Source organism: Dermacentor variabilis, chromosome 5 (genome assembly GCF_050947875.1).
Source record: "Dermacentor variabilis isolate Ectoservices chromosome 5, ASM5094787v1, whole genome shotgun sequence".
In the NCBI taxonomy this organism is placed as follows: domain Eukaryota; kingdom Metazoa; phylum Arthropoda; class Arachnida; order Ixodida; family Ixodidae; genus Dermacentor; species Dermacentor variabilis.
In genome coordinates, this window is record NC_134572.1 from 145830681 (window position 1) to 145849636 (window position 18956).

An 18956-nucleotide genomic window follows, 5' to 3' on the forward strand; every position below is an offset into this window, starting at 1 on the left:
CAGCGCAATTTGAAACGATCCGTAGACACGTCGTAATTATGCCTGGCACGCGCAACTCATCTGTACACATCTACAACGGCTGAACGTTCCCCGCGAGTACTACTTTTGATTTCGGAACGCAAAACACATTGCGAAAACGAAATGCGAAGCTCGCCACTTTTACGTAAATGCACGTGCCTGCGTACAGAGCACGTGGTTACGTACGGCCGCACAGTCTCGGAAATGTCAGCATCCAAACACCCTATCTTGAGCTACAAAATATACTCGCGATTCCTAAACGTTTATTGCACAAATACGCTATCATAGCTTTTGCTATGATAGCGTAGCTTTGTGTCTCCCATCCGCCACTAAAGCGATACCCTTAATCTTACGTTGCGCTAGAATTAAAAAGAAGAAGAGAGAGAGACAACTTTGTGCTTGGCCAGATGTAGTAATATTTGAACGAAGCGTACTGCAAGTACCAATAACATGATTCCACCGAAGCAAATATTAAGAGATTTAAAGGAAACTACCCTTAACAACGAATCTAAAGCAGTTACGAGTAGGCTGGTTAGGATTAAAGCAAGGTTTCCCTAATATACAAGCTTAAACTGCGGTTCCTCTCTGCGACTCGTGTAATGACGACGGCCTAGACAAAAGAAAACAAACGAAAGAAATTGTGCAGAAGCGCAGGAGTAGGGGCTTGCACAGTTGAACTTCGACCGGAGCAATATTTGCTCTGCGGGTAACAGAAACCAGGAGTTCCAGGAAAGACTCGGAAAACGAGGGAGAAACAGAACGAAACGAGCTCCCCGATATAAACCCCGAGATATACCATACAGCCACTATCGCGCGCATTCCAACAGTTCATTTATTTCGCGGCGGAAAGCCATCCGCGCAGCGCTACCGCTGGAGAACCGACTCGAGATGCCACGGAGCCGTGCGGCAGACTTTTCACCTCTCGGCCCGACTGGGTTGCGAAAACTTGAAAGGGGGCCGCCAGGAGGCGCGGCGAACGGTGAAGCAGGCACCGAGGGACGCGGGACGCTGAGGTGACGTGAGTGGGAGAGGGTTAGCACCGTTCAGTAGGGTAGGAAGGGAAAGCCTGGAGAGGAACGCGAGAGGGAGAGCCGCTAAGGTGCAAGCTGAAAGCGTGATGGGCGATACAGCCAAGGTCTCTCGGAATACTTGGGTAAATTCTGCAACTTTTAATTAACTCGGACCAAACCCTCCCCCTCCCACCCCGATAGCGCCGGCGCGTGCGCGATGAAGGGGAGTGCGTGCTGCAGGCCAGGCCAGGCCGGGCCAAGCCGAGCAAAGCCAGGGCACGCGCTGTTTAGACTTGGCGGGGAAGTGCCGAGGGAGGGAAGCGGGGGAGGAGGAGCGGAAGGCGGGCGGCGAAGGGGAGCGGGGCCGAAGCCGCAGTCCGAAGCGTCGTCGGTAGGAGGCTCTTCCTTATCGGCACCTCCGCAGTGTCGCCGGCCAGCGTTCTCGAGGCGGCGCCGCTTGAATAGGCGGCCTAATCTACGCCGTATCGCGACGACGTGTTTAATGAGCGCTTCCGAGTCGGCGGCTTGCGGCGCGGCGCAGACGACAACCCTCCTTTCCCCACGCGCCGCGCGCGTCGAGCAACACGGCATTATGGGGCGATAACGCCGCCTCTGCAGCGCGCGGGCGGCCGCAGACAGGCAGCGGGCTCTTTATTCCGCGAGATGGCGTCTCCCCCCGCCCCCCTTCCATTGCCTAGGCACGCACTGTGCAGGATTTTTACCCCCCCTCCCTCTTTCATTAAGCGCTACGTCATTGCGCAATGTCGGGCGCGAGCTTCCCCGTGTGTTCTGCCCAAAGCAGTAGCAGCAGCAGCGTGCGCAGTTATCTCGTGCAGTCTTTCTCGGCTGGGCAACACTTTTGTTCTATACTTTTTCCTTAGTTCATCCTTCTGGAGCGCACGTTGAAGGTAAGGCGATTCCCCGGAGGCTGCAATCTACTTTGCGGTACCGCTAAGACTGGAGTTAAAACAGTCCAGGAGCGCCGACTTCGAGCGCACTTTAAATCGCAGATTGCGCCGTACAAACATAATCGAGTTCCGGGCCCACGTTCCGCGTGTAATGAGAAGGAGTTTGTCTGCGCTATGAACTCTATGCAAATTACGCTATCGCGCTCGTTTGGTTGTAGGAGGCAGATCTAAATAGGCATATCGTACACGCCTGCGCGGGAAGTAGTAGAATGAACTTTTTCGTGCTGCGAGCTAACTTCAGGGTCAGTTTTATTACGTCGGTTGCGCGCTACAGTTATCTGGGCCAAGTTCTCTCGGGCGACCATTGTGAATAACGCACACGTACGTATCTTTACATAACCTCCTTTTCCATTGTCCGCAACTCTGAACAGCTATCGGCGCGTGAGAGCACTCCTGGACTTCTCAGGAAAGATTAGCGAAGTCCCTGTACTGACCACAGTGGCACTCGAAATAATCAGTCAAGCTGCAGAAACGCGCGCGAGGCAAAATGCGACTGATGCATTTCCGAAAACACAATGATGCTTCACGACGAGCGCTGGATACGCGGTCACAAGCTCATTGAGTCACAGCTATTGGTGTTAGTATAATTACATTCGCGAGTAAGAATCTCACCGCCACGCGGTTGGAAACGGGCGATATGACCAAATCTCAGTCGACGCCGGGTCATTGCGGCACCATCGACAACAAAATAGTTGAAGAAGTAGCACGTACCGCGCACGAACAAGTCCAGCGCGTACCTGCGCCAATTGTCAAGGGCTGGTGCAACGCCGCAATTAACTTCGCCTACTCGTTCCTTGGAAGTACAGTCGGCGTCACCCTTGTGTAGAGCGCGGGAACGGCGGCCGCCGGACCGCTTTGGAGGCGGCCAGCGACGTCTAACGGCTGGGCTTGAGATGAGTGTCTAGGCACGGGCGGCCGACGCATATAATCTCGCGCCCAGCCACTACCGTTAGACGTCGCTGGCTGGCTGCGGAGCAATCCGGCGGCCACCGTTCCCGCGCTCTACACAAGCGCGACGCCGACTGTCCGACTGTACATAAGACTCTTCGAAATTCGCCGGAATGTGCTGAATCCCCACTGCACTTCCCTCGACCCTTCATTACGCCTTCTGCTACCGCCCGGCATGATGGGCAGTGCTATAGTGTGGCGTTTGCGACGAAACCATACGACATATCTTTATATAATTCCTTTGTTTTACCAAAACAGATGGACATTGCGCGGCGCTTTAAGCCGACTGGACGACAAAGCGTTCTGAGAAGTAAAAATACTGATACTATAGCCCCGACCGTCATCTGCTCTTGGGGCCCCAAGAACACTGCTGCACTTTTGAGACGAAAGACTGCGACCGCCTTTGAGACCGCGCTGAACGTTGTTATTTGTGTGGACACGCATCATTTGTTGTTCCTTTTCTTGCCCTTTCAGCCGCTGCGGTGGCTTAGCGGCCATGGTGTTGTGCTGCTAAGCAACCAGGTCGCGGTATATAATCCCGGCCACGGCGGCCGCATTTCCATGGAGCGCGAAATGAGAAAACACCCGTGTACTTAGATTTAGGTGCACGTTAAAGGACCCCAGGTAGTCGAAATTTCCGGAGTCCAGCACTATGACGGGCCTCATAATCAGAAAGTGGTTTCGGCCTGTAAAACCCCATGATTTAATGTATCTTTGTACAGCAATCACAAATCTCGTGCAGAGCTCACAAACAAAGGTATATCATGAACGCTTACCAACTCGCTCAGTTTTGTATCCTAATGTTAACCGCTGCCTTTTCCTTCGTGTCTTTCTCTATCTCTCTCTCTCACTCCATCTTTCCGATTGCTGTTGCTGCTCCCACATTTACTAGTGTCCTGAGTTCTTAAATCAGTGTTGTTAGCATCAATTTGTACTGCTTTAGAAAAAGGTCCGCTTGTAAGCCTCTCTATCTAGTGCTACGCATTGTCAGAGGGTCTGATAAAGGTCAAGCAGTACGAAGCACTCTCATTTTCCGGTCGCACGAGCGAGCTACGATGAGCGGTGAACACGTATGTACGCCAGTAAAAAATGTTCTTTCTTTTCTGCTCGCTCCGGTGCCTAAAACAAACATGCTTCAAAATTAATCGCGTTTCGGCAACGGGACACGCAGCATGACATCAAAGTAAGACGCGAGCTTCAATCTCACCGCCCCCCCCCCCCCCCCCTCCGCCCAAGTTTTCCGCCATGCACCTGGGAATGCGATAAGCCCGCAGCAGCGTTTCGAAGAGGAGCCCCCTAATGCAAGGGCGGGTCTGGAGTTACGTCAAGAAAATGGTGAGTCCTTATCTAGTCTGGACCTTGGGCGTTTTATTACTGCCGTGTTTTACACACTGTGCAGCGAACGGCTCGGGAGCTGCTTGATTGAAATTGCGAAACGATAGGGAAGGCCGTCCCCGCTCTACACAACGGCTCCACCCATCGGTTCATTTCGATACACAGCCGATGCATAAACAAGATTCGTGCTCAACATCAACACAAGACTCATCCATCGTCCCTTATCGCGTTGCGGGACGTCTCTCTTCCTTTGCCCCCTTTTCACCTTCTTTTTCTTTCTTTCTCCTCTCAACCGCGAGGCTGGGCTCGCTAATTGAAACGTACTGCATCTCAAGAGGAAAATGTACTTTCTCGAGGCACGCCACGTTAAAGAGACGTTCACCGCTGCTCAGGGCGACGCGATAGTATTGCCTGTTGAAAGACTCTCTGGGGTTTCCTTCTTGAAGGCGCTGGACAGCACTTACTGTTTTCTTTCGGGGTTTGTTGAGACAGCGAACCGAGAAAGAATCGTAGGGCTGACATTGGGCGAGCGGAAGTCATGCACTGATAATGAACGCAGCGGAACGCTACTGCGAATTCGTCGCGGAAGCGATCGGAGGTGCGCGATTTCAGCTCATCGTGCACTGTGAAAACTGTTAACACCCTTAAGGGTGTTTTCTTGACGCACTGGTAACGCCCTTACTGTTAGGGCCTTACAAAAAATTTATAGACGACAACGGAGCTCTAACTAGACGTGCGATAATAAAAGACGTACCTAAAAACTATGTAATCATTCTGACAGCCTTGGGCGCACAGAAATTTCCGACAGGAAAATTTCATATCTTTCCCTGTGATATTCTCCTGTCGGATATTTCTGTGGACCAAGGCTGTCCTAATAATTACATAGTAGTCAACTAGGTTTGATTGTTGTGTTCATAGGAGGTTGTGGCCAAGTACTGCACCAGGGTGGCCAATCCTGCTCTGGTGAGGGAGTGCGTTACCGGTTCTGGTCACCGGGATCAGGCCACACTCCAGGCCTGTTTGTGCAATTTTATCAACACGCGGATTATTTTTTTTTTTTAATCCGGTGGAAAATTATCCCTCAAGAAAAAAGTATATAATAGCTGTGTCTTACCAGTACTCACCTACGGGGCAGAAACCTGGAGGCTTACGAAAAGGGTTCTACTCAAATTGAGGACGACACAACGAGCTATGGAAAGAAGAATGATAGGTGTAACGTTAAGGGATAAGAAAAGAGCAGATTGGGTGAGGGAACAAACGCGAGTTAATGACATCTTAGTTGAAATCAAGAAAAAGAAATGGGCATGGGCAGGACATGTAATGAGGAGGAAAGATAACCGATGGTCATTAAGGGTTACGGACTGGATCCCAAGGGAAGGGAAGCGTAGCAGGGGGCGGCAGAAAGTCAGGTGGGCGGATGAGATTAAGAAGTTTGCAGGGACGGCATGGCCACAATTAGTACATGACCGGGGTTGTTGGAGACGTATGGGAGAGGCCTTTGCCCTGCAGTGGGCGTAACCAGGCTGATGATGATGATGATGATGATGATGTCAACTAGGTCTCTTGTCAACGCACGTCTAGTTAGAGCCCCGTTTTTGGCCTCTATAAATTTTTATAAGGCTCTAACGGTAAGGGTGTTAACAGTGCGACAAGAAAACACCCTTAAGGGTGTAAACATTTTTCCAGTGCAGCATAGCTGAAAGTTACAGTCTGCATAGGTGGACCAAATTCAGCCATAAGTCAATTCCCTCAGATTCAATGAGAATCAGACCGACCCGTGAGTCTGAGTCTCAGTGAGCTCAGCCGAGTAGAATTTCGGTGATTCTGAGTCTGAGTAATGCCGGGTAAGTAGAACTATTGTGAGTCTGAGTCCGAGTTAGCCTTAAGCAAACGATATAATCAGTGAGTGACTCTGACTGAGTTGTGTTTATCTTGCCGACTTATGACAGCGTGCGTTATTACATTTTCCTTTGTTCTGCTTTCGTCGGACTGCTCATAAGTAAAAGAAAATAACAATAAGTGATCTGCTGACAACTAAGCAGCGAATTTCAACAATCAGCACCATAAGTGCCATAAGTACCGAGGAATGTAAAATAAAGATCGACACATGGTTTCATTACGACAACAGGCTAAACAGATCATAGTGTTTTCACTGTATAGCCGAATTACACGAGAACGCGTTTTGCACTGGACACGCCGGTGTATTCGAGTACTCGGGCTTGCGCCGGCAGTTTCTGCAGGGCAGGCTACAACTCCAACAAGACGTACGCGTCGTAACGCGACCGCACGCGCCGCACCGCGTCTGAACGCGTATGGCGCGAGACGCCGTGAAAGAACAATCCGTTTGTCTTCACGACAAAAATAGACAAGAGAGTTGGTTAAGTGCGACTGGTTTACATGAATCTCTCCTATAGCGTAAACGACAGATGAGCATATGGGCAAACTTACAAGTTTAAGCGACCTGTGGATTCCCGTCTTGCGTGCTGCAATGGCCAAGAGAAAAAAAAATAAGAAAGAGGCACGTTAGCATATAAGCAGCTCAATTCACTCGTGAGAACAACAACAAATTCAAGGGGGCAAAAATCATGCAAACAATTTAAAGGTTGCCGAACACTCACTGCAGACTAAACTATCACAGAGCTTCACAGATAAACGCGATAATCATAAAATGTTGTATCCTTTATATCTGTTTGCAAACGTGTACACAAACACAGAGATCAATGCGCAGAATTCATAATCGTTGGAATATTGTTGTATGAAACGGGCTACGAAAGAAACAAACGTGCAGCCAATCAAATTAAAATAAATCATGACGTACTTATGATAAGAGTGGACGGAAGCCACCAGAAGTGCAAGAATGCAACGCAAACCCGTGTAGAACGCAAAGCAAAAAGTAAGACAAGTTAACGTGAAGAGTCATCGAGCTTTTCAAGAAGCATCGTGTGACCATATCGTAATTTACACATGCTTTAGGGTTGTGAGACACTTTTATTATATGCCGAATTTCCTCCAACAATAACTTGAAAGACTACACTCTCAGGAAATAGCGCCCGTCCTTGTTATTTCATATTAGGCCCGTATGTGAAGCGTGTAATCGTGGGAGATTTTGCTTGTTTTGATAGGCAAATGATTTCTAACCATTTCAATGGTACAGAAAATGTAGAATGGTGCAGAAAATTCCGCGAATGTGTACAATATTCGACGTGTTCTCAATGCGACACGTTAGCAAATCGTACGGAAAGGCAAGTTCTGGAAAGTGAATGACCAACTGAGCAAACATCCCTTATGAGGTCAGAAGTTTCTGGGTCAGAGCTCCGAAAGGTACGCCATGTAGAACACCATAACTGAGCTGCTCCAGTTAGTAAGGTCTACAGGCTTAAGTAACAGGCTTTGTAAAGTCTGCACGCTATAACCCCGGACTGCGTGCGCACTTAACGAAACTCGGGACTTTCTAATCTCCCATTTCCTTTTTTTATCTCTTAGCCATCTCCAACCGACAAGGGCAGCCAAGCAGAACCACCCCTGGTTATCGTTATTACGACCAGTGCAAAAATGGAGACAAAACGCACAAGAATGTGAGAACAGGCGCTGTCCTCGAAGACGCGGACAGCTTCTCGCGTGTCTTCTTGCGTTTTTTGCCTCCGGTTAGGGGAGCTGGCAGTAGTTATGCGGAACCAACTCGCATTTTTATACATTATTTCTATACATCATTACTCTCTCTACTTCACACTACCAGTTCACATCAGTCCGCATGCCATTGGGATATGTTATACTGCATTCTAAGTGAGCGCATGATTGAAACGTCCCTAAGTGAAGAACAAAATTACGAAAGGAACAAAAATGTCAGTGTCCTTCTTAAGAACAGCAACAGACTCTCGCCGGGACTAATGTGTGCCTCCCCCCCCCCCCCCCTCCTTGCGAGAGACGCGTAAGTTTCACTCAAATCCACGCGGTTTGGAAGATAAAGAAGTGAAACGCCGGTCGGTCGGCCAAGCACAGTTGCCGCACCGCCGGTCCGTCGGGGCACGCAGCAAATCACTTTTCAATCGCTCCTTCAATGCTTAGGTAGGATGAAGCATTCCAGGGAGAAACAAATACCGGTGCGACGAGAAGCAGGGTAGGAAAGTTTAAAAAAAAGCGCGAAGACAAAAGAAAAAAAGAAGAAAGGAAAAAAAATGAGATCTCGCACCCCTACCCGCGTCGCCTTACTCTGAAAGTATTTACTCCGACATTGAACCGAATAAGGCGGCGCAACGGAGGGTGCCAAAGGAGAGTGAAAGACATAGAAGTCGCGAGAACGATCTTATACGCCCTCTTCTTCCTCTTCTTCATCTTCGAGCCGCCGCCGGCGCCGAGCGCCAGATAGAGAGCCACCTCAACTCCTTCCCGTGCCTGCGCAACCTGAATACAAAGTAAGTCATCTGTGCCAAATGGGAAGCACCGCTCCAAAGAAGGAAGGAATCTTGCCCGGAGGTGAATGCAAGAATGCGGCTAGGAAAGGAGGGCGGAGCACAGAATCAAAATGTGTGTGCGTGTGTGTGTGCGTGTGTGTGTGTGTGTGTGTGTGTGTGTGTGTGTGTGTGTGTGTGTGTGTGTGTGTGTGTGTGTGTGTGTGTGTGTGTGTGTGTGTGTGTGCGTGTGCGTGTGCGTGTGCGTGTGTGTGTGTGCGTGCGTGCGTGTGCGTGTGCGTGTGCGTGTGTGTGTGTGACCGCGTTCGCTTTGGCGTTCGGGAGCGGGAACCCAGGGAAAAAGTTGGGGGAAGGCGTGCGCCGGGAAAAGCGACGCGCCAAGCAATATGCGCGTACCCTTGTTGCTTTCACCGGGTGCTTTCTACGTAACGACTGCGCCGTGGCCGCCGAGGCTTAGAAACGGCGGACGCGCCGGCGTAGCACGCCGCACGCTCGCTGCCGCAGTTAGGCACGCACACAGGACACCCTCCCCTCTATCTCCCCAATGCCCCCCTTCGTTTTCTTAAACAATTCGCGATTTTCCTGGCTGTAGTGTTCCTTTTATTGCGATCTTTTCTTCCTGGGTTGAGCTCCTGCTTATCGATATAAAATGAAAAGAGGAAAGAAAAAAGAAGTAAGGGAGAAAAAAGGTTGAATTTAAGGACCCCCCAGGACTCCCCATCTCTTCCTCTCATTCTCCTCTTCAGAAAAGTTCCCGGTCTTTCGAGACTCGCACGCGGAAGGAAAGCGTGCCACTGCGGCAGTCTACCGACCGCTGTCTGTGCTGCATCCAAGAAATTCGATTGAAACGCTCTCTCTTAATCCCGTTCGTTTTTGCACGAGGCGCGCTTTTGCTATCACTCGAGCTTGTGTTTCGATTCTCTTTTTTTCCTCCTCATCCGCCTTCTTTTCGGTACCGACTCGGGTGCGGAAGACGTCGTCCCCAGCGGCGCACTGGGAACGGGGACGTATTCTTGGCTCCATCGTCGTTTGTCCTCTCTTCAAAAGTCGTGTGTTTTCATGGGTCACGGGTCCCGGTTAATTGGGGGCTGATTTCCTCGCTTCGCTCGTGCGCGCCCAGGTGCTTGTCAGCGACTTCGCTCGCGACGAGTGATCACCGGTCCGTGGCTGGCTGGAACTTTCCCACTCCCAGCTGCTACATAGGGCAAGAGAAGAACCTTCAGCGCATAACGTCATAAGCGCCAAGAAAAAAGTGATACGACAGAAATAACGTCACGTTCGCTGCCTTGAGCTGCAACTTAACTATTACAGAGTGCCTTCGTTAGCGGGTACTCTCACCGCTGCCACCCTCCGCGCCCGCATTTCGGTCGTCTTTCCCGCTATTGCTCGTCGCACTCATCACCAGAAATTAGCCTGCAGCGTGCTGGCGCCCCCTCAGGGTCTGGTTGTGAAGTGATCTCGTAGGGCCGACACATTTAATGAAATCATCGTGTATATATATATATATATATATATATGTATATATATATATAGTAACAAATAAATTAGCGTGTTATTAAGATCCGCCCAGCGTAGCCCGTTAAGATTGTTAAGGTCTCGACTTTCACGCGTGCGCTAGGCACTCAAAACGGGCAAGTGTTCTGCAAACAATGATGCGCCGGTAACTGCCACGATCACCGAATGCAGCGTCGTGATGCACAATAGCCTCTCGAGCATGCATGTTGGGACAATGAAACGCTTCGGTTCCGTCCTCAGAAGCAAAGGCTTGTGGGTTGGACACCAGCTGGAATCACTCTATTTCTTAGTTTTTTAATGACTCTTACTCGTGTCATTGTGACACTGTCGTAAGAATGAATTGTGAAAGCAACGGCAATGCGTGTGAAAACCGAAATTACAAATTAAAACAACGGAAGAAATCAACTGGTACAACAAAAAACAATCTGTAAAGCTGGCTTCTCCACCGAAAGAACAATATTGTGGTGAAGCCAATTTTAAAAATATGTATCTTTTTTTCTTATTTTTCTTTTTCTACTTTTCTAAATGCATGTAAGGGTAGCCTTTTATTAAACTATGGTACGAGGAAGTGTCATAAAACAAGGGAATATCAGTGTTGTGATCTCGACTAGAGTAAACGAGGCATTAAACCCACAAATAGATGTAGCCTAGTGCCACCACTTCCCATTACTAACGCCACTGCCGACTTTGCCGAGACATATACGGGAAAATTCAGCCAGTGTAGAAATCGGAAGGAGATTTGTTCAGCGCTCCAGCTGCCAATGAGGCCCAATAACGCGGAAAAAACGGTCTGACAAGCCCAGAAGCCATCGGCGGAAGAACTCGTTTCTCCTTTGACGACATCAAGTGAAGGGCAGCCAATGTCAAGATGGCAGTTAAAACCACCATGCTCTCCAACCTAGCCCATGTAAAATTAAAGCAAGAAAACAGGAAATAAAATAAGGCGCGCTTTGCACTGCTGTCTTAAATTAGATACAATCCAAGTGCGAGCGTCAAACCAAACGACAAAATCGCCCACGCGACAAAGACGCCGGACTTACGGAGCCAGCCGGGCTAAGGCGACAAGAGATAATCGCCTCGAACTGCGAGAACAGCAATAAGGGAACAAAAAAAATCGCAGCAAAAAAAAAATACGACGACGGGAGAGGGAATGGCGGAAGAAAGCGCGACATTACATGCTCCGCGGTAACTGGAGATTGCGGCGTAAGCCATTTCATTCCGGCGTTCATCTCCCGCGGAACCCGGGCTGTATATAGAGAAAAATGAGCACAAGGACCAAAACGAAATACGAAGCACGCCCGTTACTCGCTAGAGGAGCAAAGCAGCTTCGCAAATGGTTGGCGGGAGAACGCGGCTTGAGGGGCGGGAGGAGGCAGATGAAAGAAAAATAAATAAAGAGGAAGAAAGTAAAGCTGGAGATTTGAGGGGAGGGGGGTGGGGAAGCGCTCGCTGTCGAACGTGCAGGCGGCTGCGGTACGGGCACGCGGTTTAGTCACTGGCATCCTTAGTCCCTAGTCGCGGGCGACGTCACGAAAGATGGAGCGGATATTCCTCCCCAGTTGGGAGCTGGGCGTTCGAGCAAAGGCCGCTCTCGGTTGCGCGTCTTTCGCTGCAAGCGGAAGCCTACAAAGAAGCTGAAGTTGCCCATCGAAGCTACCACCTCAAGAGAAAAAAAAGGAAAAAAAAATAGAACTGATGTAGCCGGCAGATGGTCCGGAGGCACCGCTGCACTACCGGTCAGTGCGGCGGCGCTCACTTCTCCAGCGAGCTTCCATTGTGCTCACGTGGCGTTCTCCATTAGCCAAACAATGATTCATCTGTTACGCTCTTCCTGCTCCCCTCAATACCTTCCTCCTCCCCCATTTTTCCCGTTCTCCCTTCCCCGGACTCCGACTTATGACCTCTCAGAGGACAGCTCACGTCGGGGTTTTGCCCCCACGGTGCGCCCACGCGTCACCAGACAACGTCCCGTAAGCTTCCGTGCGCGGCGGCTCCACGTCGACGTTCCCTATACTTTTTTTTTTCGTTTTTCTTTTTGCCTGTTCGGTTCTTCTTCTTCCTCGTCCTCCGGCTACCGTTAGAATCCCTGCGAGTGCGACCGCCGTCACCACCGCCGCTGCTGCAGCAGCAAGGTGCGGCTTATCTGTTTTTCACGGTCGGTCTTCTTCGCTTGCAACGATTTCCGCCTCCCCACCAGCCATTCAGAAATTTCGGGTGGACAGCGCAGCTTACAGGCTGGAACGCGAGACGATACAACGAGACCGTAGCATAACCGACACGCAGTGGGCGACCGAGCCTGTCCGGCCCGCCGGCACACCGGTGGGGCCTGCGAAGAGAGGGAGAGAGAGAGAAATCCCGTTTCTCTCTGGGGACCACGTGCCCTGTGGTGATACTACGGGGAAAAGCCGGGAAGGAAGTTCTGTGTCTCACTGATAAGCTTCACGGCCGCCGTAGATTTATGGCAACGTCCAGATGTTGGCCGAGAGCCTGCTCTTTTCTCCCGTTTTTCTCGCGCTGCCCGCCGCCAGCGCCTTTCGGAACCTTAGTTAATCATCAACGACGGCCGAGAAGTGACAGAAATGGCATTTGCCGAGGCCAAAAAGCCGCCCGTTAGCGCTAGCTGAAGGTGGCCCGTTATACGCGATTCTTCGAGGAAGGCAACCGTGAGGACATTTCACTGCCTGGATCTCGCTACCACCTCTACTTTTATTTTTCTCGCCTTTTTTTTCTTTTACTGTTAATCTTGCGCTTAGGGAACACCCAACGCTGCTGAACCACGGTACGTGTAATGACACGAGCGTCGCGAATGTTACGTGTTACACGCGTTTTCTAATGCAAGCTTCAATGGGACAGTAATGAGCAACGCTGAATCAATTCACAGTTCTGAAGTACTTATTTCAGAATTCTGTTGTGATTCGTTTCACGGGATACAGTTGTTTGCTAGCTGATGAAGTGAAGGCAAAGATTTTATTTCTTGAATTCTTCAAGCGCTCCAACCACAAGTCCGATATGTCAGTGTGACGTCAGAGATTACAAGTAAGTTTGTCTCAGTCAGGCCGACTTAGCGCAAGAAAACATCCTGAAAACTGTCATTGATTTCTTTAGAATGCATTATAATTAGTCGTTACGCAAGACACTTACTGGAACCGAGAAAATGCTGTCGAAATTCATGAGGTCAAGGACAGCTATTAAGGCAAAGTAGGCAGACGTCGTGGGGAGCATTGACACTTGCATTTCATTTTTTTTTTTTGTCTTCTATGGCTGACCAAGTCTCCATTTAAGGTAACAATTAGTTTATTACTATTTGAGAAAAGCAATCCACCTACTTAGTTTGACTTATTACGTTTCTTTAGTGAACATTTCAGGCAATAAAGGGCCGAGTCACTTGATGTTAGTCCTCAACAGCTATCATAAAAAAAGAAAAGAACGGTACAGTGTTAACTGCATGCACTCAAAACCTACGAGTAGAATGTGTGGGTGGCGTAGAAAACATAGTACATGGATCGGTAACCCACACGCCTACGTGTCTGGCCAAATTTTGTATGCGGTTTTGTTTGTTAGAAAAAAAAAAAGAATCTCCACGATATTTGGTTGCGAGCCATTGAATTGGAAGAGTTTTCACGAAATGCCTTCTCCCCGTACCTCCCGTAGGTGGCGTACTGTCGCTAGTGACGACGGAAGCGATAATACTATTTGTATGAGATGATTACAGGCATACGCGCAAACACTCAAATCTGTATTCATCAGGGAACTAAGCTATGGGCATACTTGCAAACCGCCTTCCCCAGAAATAAGAACACAGAAGCCGACATAGTTTCCTCATCGACAAACCAACATAGACTCCACGCAAGCCACGCGGAGTGTCATATTTCACGGTGGAAAAAAAACTGCATTACATTTTGACTTGCACAACCTCTCCGAGAACGCCCACACGCTTTCATAACGTCGAGCATACTGCAAGGATATCAATAACAACAATTCCCCATCCGTCGAATAGGACATGTGTTCTGTGGCAGCCACCGATAAGGGGGACTTGGCAAATGCGCAGTATATCGAAGAAGCGAAGGAAAATTAGGCGCGGGTATCACTGGATTCGACACACAGTACAGTAAGAGAGTTGCTCAACGACGGCCAGGGCTAAAGAAGTCGGAGAAAAATGTCAGGACAAGTCGGAGGACACGTGGTAACCTATACAGACGACCTGCTCCTGAAATAAAACTGCCCGCGGACGCAGAGAAAGCTTCATAGACCCTTAGTACATACAAAGAGGAACAGAAATAGACAATCCCTCTCATCTGTAACCCACGCTCACTCTCAGCGCTAAGGTTCCTTCGTGGGTGCTCAAGGCACAACAGGCGGATTAGAGGTTTTCGATAAGGAATGTTCTCATCCGAGCTCATGTGGCATTGCACGGGAAAGAGGAGAACAATAAATCAGGACTGAATCTTTTTTTTTTCTCTCGTTCTCGAGAAGAAGCGTTTCGAAACAATTCTCCGCTTGCAGCACTTTCGATGATTAACTGTCTTGAGCGACGGTTCTTTCATCTAGCCGCCACCGCGCTTCTGTTTCCACTTGCTGTGTTTTCTCTCTCGCTAACTTTTCTTCTTTTTTTTCGTTTCAGGATAACGAAAGTTCTTAACGTCTCCGACTAAAATCCGTCTCGGGGGCGAATTAAGCGTACATCTGAAGAAACCGGAACGAGAATAAGCCGCTGACGAGATGATATATATCATTGCGCAACACTTAAGGTCGCCGACGTTCCCAGAGGCACAGCCAGCAAAGGAATGTTAATGCAATGAAGAAAGCCAAAGAAGCGCGCGGAGCGCCCCCTGCACTCTGGTTCTTTGCGCTGGCTGCTCGAGCTACTCATCTTCTGTCATCTCGCGTAGAGGTACAGCCACATCGAATAAATGTCAAAAGCTATCCTCGACTTTCCTTTTCAGAAAGTGCAACTGACTCGCGTGAGCGCGAGCCATAGCTGGGAGGGCAAGAGTTGGTCAACGTTAGCAGCCGCCACGAGCGGGCAGCAGAAGTAAACAAAATGGCGGCTAACGCAACAGTGTAGCGAGCCCTCTCGCAAGAATGTACAGTGACGGCGCCAAGAGCGTGCCAGTTCGCGTAAGCTTGCCCGCATCAGGGATTTCCTTAATTAAAAACTGCGAGCACGCCTTGCAACGGCGAGGAGAAAAAAGTGCCCGGAGTGCTCTTAAGCTTCGTGGTCTGGTAATGCAACCAGAACGAGGGCAGGCAGGTACAAAAGAAGAGGCATCAACCTGTCGCGCACAGCTGCTGCAGAAAGGAAATATTGCGCACACGTAAGGAGACGACTTCGAGGGAGCCGCTACGCCGGAACGCGCTGCTGACGGCACCAATTAAGTGTGACGCGCGCGAACATTCAACACCTCGCTTTGTACATGTTACTGACGCCACTGTGTAAACGGGTGCCGACCACTGAGTGCCGACAGACTTTTGCAAGTGAATACCATGATGTAGTATACCAATAGATATATTGCCGACAATCACAAACGGCATCGCGCAATACGAGGAATAAAAAGAAACGAAACACCATATTACAGTGGCCATACACCAAGCAAGGTGTTCTAAGTGTTACGAACATTTGAGCAGTCTCTGAGTTCCTGTTGGCCTGGAACAACAAAATAAGTTTTCGCAGTGCCGAAAAATACGAGTTCCCTTAAATGGAAGTTCGAGAAAACGACAGCAGCCATGATAAACATTGTGTCAAGTGCAAGTGAATCCCTGCCCTTAACGTATATTGCAAACTTACGCTTTAGAGTGAAAATAAATTGCGTGAATCATGGCAGCAAGATAGCACGCCGCAGTATGAGCACCGCCACAAGGCAAGCGCTTGTCGCCTGCGCATCCTTAAGCGTTTCGCGTGACGTAAAACAGGTAGACACCCATTGGCTCCGTAAAAGAACGACAACTAGCGTGAACCTAAAGCCACCGTGCCTAACGTCTAAGCGTGGATGTTTGCAGCAACTAGTTTTTACCTTCGTTTCCTGCGCTTCCACCGGGACGGTATGAGATCCTGATGCAAGGTTTCACCTTTACTGTTAATTACTATAAGAAAGAGGGCTATGAAAACTTGCATCCTGACAAAGCGCCACGAGCAATCCTTACAACTTGAAAAGCAACACGGATTAGTTGGGTGTTACTTGCGATAAATAGCCGCTCTTTGTCTAGGAGATATCAGCAACCACAGGGCAAATTTCCCAGAAGATGTTGTTTTTACTTGTGTAACAAAACGTGACAGATGTGTACATTTATTACACCGAAGGTCGGATACGAGAAGCTTCGTCTAGGTTTGCTTGAAGGCAGGGCGTGACAGTCCCTCCAGAATTGCTGACTTCCTCTTCCCTTCATCTCCCAACCTTCATTGACCATCGACCACGGTGAAAACGCCAGTGCCCCCTACTGGGTGCGAAGGGCGCCTCGATCTCTCTCAGGCGAAAGCAATCTCTGCTCAACATCGGTTCGGTATTCGCACCCCCGAAGCACAATTCGTCGCCCGCTCTACCCCACCAACCGCGCCGAATACGAACACGCCAGCTTACACGCACACACGTACGCAGCCTCGGCAAGTGTATACGACGACTCGGGCCTTGCCCCGAACGCATTATGGCCCAGCTCGTCCCCTCTTGCTGATTACCGAACGGACACGGGCCCAGCGAGGTAACATGGGCCCCGCTTACACTCGTTCCCAATGCTCTTCCTCGTTTTCTTCTTTTTTTCTTCTTCTCTTCATCGCGTTCTCGCTTGCTTCCATTCTTCCGCCGCCCTCGGACCAGCCGCCGCAGCCGGGGCTGGCGCCCAAACATTAGGAACACAGCACCTGGCGGATCTATCAGAACTTTGAACAATCCCCAGCCTGACTGACCTCCTCGCAGCGGCGAACATTTGGCGCCATGTGCGACGGCGTTCGACGCGTTCTCGCCGCCCTCGCCATTTCCACTACTTTCATCCCCTCTCCGGCGAACCGCCCTGCGCCTTGTCACATATCGTTCTTTGATTTTCGTTTCTTGTTTTTTCGCTTCTCGCCTCCAGGCCATATCGGCACCAGTCGAGGAGAGAACAACACTGGGCGTCCGCCTGATGTAGTTACGTCGAAAATAGCCCAGACGTGCCTTACGTAAACCGAGTGCGAGCGAGAGATGGGATTTATTGCGCAGAGAGTGTTAGTACTGGGGGGAGAGGGAGGTGGAAGGGGCTGGCTGCACGCCATTGCAGTGTTCCGAGTGAGAGATATATAGATGTCCGTGGCCCGGGGGCCGCAGAGACAGAACTCGATACGTCTTTGAACGCGGCAGCCGTTGGCGGATTGCATAAAGCCATCTCTCCAGCACCTCTCGCCGTCCCAGGCAGAGGCTGTCGTTGCGGGCAGGTGGCGTTTATCAAGTCGACTGTCCGCGCCCGCCCACCGAAATTTTACGCCCGTTGCGGGGGAGGAGGCGTGACGACTTCGCCTGCGAACGCGTCGCGCGGCGCAGAGTCTTGGCGAGCTTGCATCAACGGTCGAGTTACTTGCGCAACGTATGACCAGGGAATTCCATCTCGCTGCCCGGCGCTGCGAAGCGTGCGGTGCCCTTAGATCTACAGGTCGTGTTGCGGGTCAACGGTCAAAAGCGAATGAGTGCATTTTGCAACACTTTGTAACGTGGCGCTCACGTTATGCGTAAGTCTGGGCGATTTCGTGCACGCAATAGAACGCCAGGTTCACCCTGCAATCACACTACTGCTACACCGCCATCCAAGTTATATACTTTTTCGGAGACCGTGGGCATAAATTTCGCAAACAGCACGGATTTGCCATTACATATAACGTCCGTTGTCTTGAACAAATGTTTCTCCCAGCATTCGCGTGCACGTGAAATAAGGTCACATTTGTCGCATCAGCGAGAAATGAAGGCATTGCACTTTCGCGTCAAGAACACGCAAGCAGCGAGGCTTGCTTCGCGTGCAATCTAAGGAGAGCAACAGTGTCAGAATTTTGTTTCTCTTCCACTGACTTTTTCGCCTATCTCCCAGCCTGCATCCACGTGAACGCCAAATTCGACAAAGCGCGCTCGCCTTGCCAGTTCACAAACACTTTGCGTACTACTGTAAGCGAGGCTAGAATGACCTAACTCCGAAGTCTCATGTCAGGAGACAAAGACTATAAGAGTGACGCGTTATTTAGCCCCTTCGATGGTTCTTCCGGCTCACGAGCCAGTCTCGTTTTCTTCGCTAACCCGTCATTCGCAGGGCGCGGTTCTCGAAGCGCCCATTGAAAGCTGGCGCGGAAAACGCGCCCTGCCATGCATGAACCGGGAGACAGCCAGCGCCAGGGGGGGGGGGGGAGGGGGGGCGCCACAAACGCGCAAACCGAAACAAAGGGGCGCCCGGCCGGACGTTAATCTTTATACAAGTTTTCCGTGGCACGCGCCTCCCACCACTGCGGGTCTCCCAGGCACCGACCGCACGCAAGCTCGCGGACGAGCAAGAAGTAGGAGGATGAGAAGAAGACACAGAGGAAGAGCACGAGGACGAGGCAGGCTAGGCAGCGCGCCCGCCCTCAGCACGCCGGCTGGCCTTCGAATGTTGTCTCTCGCACGCACGCACGCACGCACGTACGTGCGCCCACACAGGGGCGCGCTGGCGCGCATACACAGCAGCCGCTACGTAGCGGCCGAACAAAGACGGGGACCCGACCAGGGGTGTTTGTTATGGCTTCCGGGCGTGCGCCAGGACCGACG

The 18956-nt window shown here is 50.4% G+C and overlaps 1 long non-coding RNA gene across 1 annotated transcript in view; it reads right to left on the reverse strand.

Annotated features, from left to right (window-relative positions):
• Positions 1-18956, reverse strand: part of LOC142581992 (uncharacterized) — a 137773-nt gene that overhangs the window by 53635 nt on the left and 65182 nt on the right. Inside the window, exon 2 of the long non-coding RNA XR_012828344.1 lies at positions 6728-6762. This is a non-coding gene — a long non-coding RNA (uncharacterized LOC142581992). The remainder of the gene's footprint in view (positions 1-6727; positions 6763-18956) is intronic.